Below are 2,454 nucleotides of genomic sequence, written 5' to 3'. Positions count from 1 at the left end.
TTTTTTTATATGTATTTTTGAGAGAGAGAGACAGCATGAGCAGGGGAGGGGCAGAGAGGGAGACACAGAATCCAAAGCAGGCTCCAGGCTCTGAGCGGTTAGCACAGAGCCTGATGCAGGGCTCGAACCCGCGGACCGCAAGATCATAACCTGAGCTGAAGTCGGATGCTTAACTGACTGAGCCACCAGGGCTTATATCTTATTTGAAGCAGCCCCCCTGACTGTAAGTCTCACTCCATCCCACTGTCCTGTTTTCTTCTCTTGATAGTATTTATTACTCTCAGAAATTATCTTTATTTATTTTCATGTCTGTCTTCTCCTAACAGAGAATGTAAGCTCTGTGAGGCCAGGGGACTTTTCGATCTCACTTGCTCTGTGTCTCCAGTGATTACAACAGTGCCTGGCACATAGCCTATCAATAAATATTTAATTGACTCAAGAATTCAGAAGACCACAGTTTTCTGAGTTGCTCATTGACTACCCAATTTTTTTTTTTTTTTACTGACTAGTCGACTTGTTAGTTTATTTCAAGGGAATCAAGTGGTTGGGGAGGAGGGTTTTGGATTCCTCTCTCCCCTTTGTCATTTATTAACTTTGTGACGTTGGCCAGTATATTTAGCTTCTCCGAATCTAGGTTTCCTTATTTGTAATGAGGGTAATATCAGTGCCTGTCTTGTAGCCACTACAAGGTAGTTACCGTGAGGATTTAATAAAAATAATACGTGGCAAGTGCTTAGCACAATGCGCATGAAATACAGCACGAGTGACATTAGCCGTTCATCACTGGCACCCTAAGTACTCCCCAGGTGTTGTCTCATGTGATCCTCAAAACTGCCCAGATTACAGGACCATATTTGTATGTGTCTGTGAAAATCCACTGAGTTGCACATTTATTTGTATACCTTTCTGTATTTGGATTGTAGTCGATAGAAAGTTTGCCTAACAACAACAAAAAGCCAATGAGGTAGGAGCCGTCATCATCCCCATTTTACAGATTGGGAAACTGAGGGTCAAAGAGGTAAGTCATTGGCTCAAGATCACAAGAGAGCTGAAGCTCTGCGACCCGTGCTCTTAACAACAGCTCTTCATGCCCCACGTGCTGCCTGGCCTGTTCAAACACTCAGTAAACAAACAGTAGCTTTTATTGTGGTTAACATTCAACATTTTTGTTGTTGAAAAATTTTCTTCTATTTTCTTTTATTTTTTTTAAGTTAATTTATTTATTTGTTTTGAGAGAGAGAGCAGGGGAGGAGGAGAGAGAGAGGGAGAGAGAATCTCAAGCAAACCCCATGCTCAGTGTGGAGCCCAACGTGGGGCCGAACCACGACCCGAGCTGATATCAAGAGTCGGATGCTTAACCTACTGAGCCACCTGGGCACCCCTACATTTTTTTCTTCTATTTTAAATAATGCTTCAGAGTACATCTTTGGGCATTTTTGGCTTTTCTCTGCTTTTGAATTATTTCCCTTAGATAAAACCCCAAGGATAGAATTAACGGCGGGAAATGCCTAGAGAGCTGAAGTGACTTTGCTCAAGGTCACATATAAGTAGTGGTGCTTGGAGTAGGGCCATCATGCACAGTTAGTTGTACAGGTTGTTCACTTCACAAGGGCGATTGATCCAGGGGTAAGTGGGCTTCCCAGAGGGGGTCCAGTCCAGGTCCAGCTGAGCCTTTGGCAATGTTTGAAGGGGCAGAGGTAAAAGGGCATTCCAAGTAGGGGCACATAGGAGAAGAGAATGAGGAGAGCGTGATGGGGAAACCAGTTTCAAAGGAGCAGAGAATCAGAAAAAGGGGGATATGAGGAGATAGGTAGGGCTGGGTCATTCATTCATTCCCTAAATATTTGCTAGGCTCCTACTGTATGTTGGGAGCTGTGGATACAGCAGTGAACAAGCCCATCCAATCCTGGTACTCATGGAACAGGTACTTTATTGGTTGGGGGTGGGGACGACAATTGACAAGGAAATTGAGTAAAACAATTATAGATTTTGAAAAATAGTGGACAAAGTAGGTGCTGAGTCCAGGAACAATGCGATGGGGACCTATTTAAATAGAGTGCTAAGGAAGGCCTCTTTGGAGAGGTAACATCTTAGTTGAGAAGGGGAAGACTATTCCAGGCAGGGCACCCAGCACATGCAAAGGCCCTGAGGTGGGTGCTACAGAGAGGACATTCAAAGCCAGACACGAGAGGGTCTGGAGGAGTTGTAAGTTCAGAAGTCATTTCAGACAGTCTCAAGCAAAGGACTCTTGTCTCCATCCCAGTCTGATCTTTCTTCTAGGTTCAGTTTCATTTTGTCTACTGGTTGACCCCACAAAGCAGTCACCTCAAAGTTACACATCTTCCCCAACTAGCTTTCTATCTCCAGTTGTCCTTCTAGTTCTCTACACTCTCCCAGACTGTTGCCAAGCTCCTTGATTCTTCCTTCCTCATTCCCTCACTTCTATCCCTGCTT

This window comes from Acinonyx jubatus, chromosome C1 (genome assembly GCF_027475565.1).
Source record: "Acinonyx jubatus isolate Ajub_Pintada_27869175 chromosome C1, VMU_Ajub_asm_v1.0, whole genome shotgun sequence".
NCBI lineage: Eukaryota > Metazoa > Chordata > Mammalia > Carnivora > Felidae > Acinonyx > Acinonyx jubatus.
Note: the sequence above shows the minus strand (reverse complement) of the source record.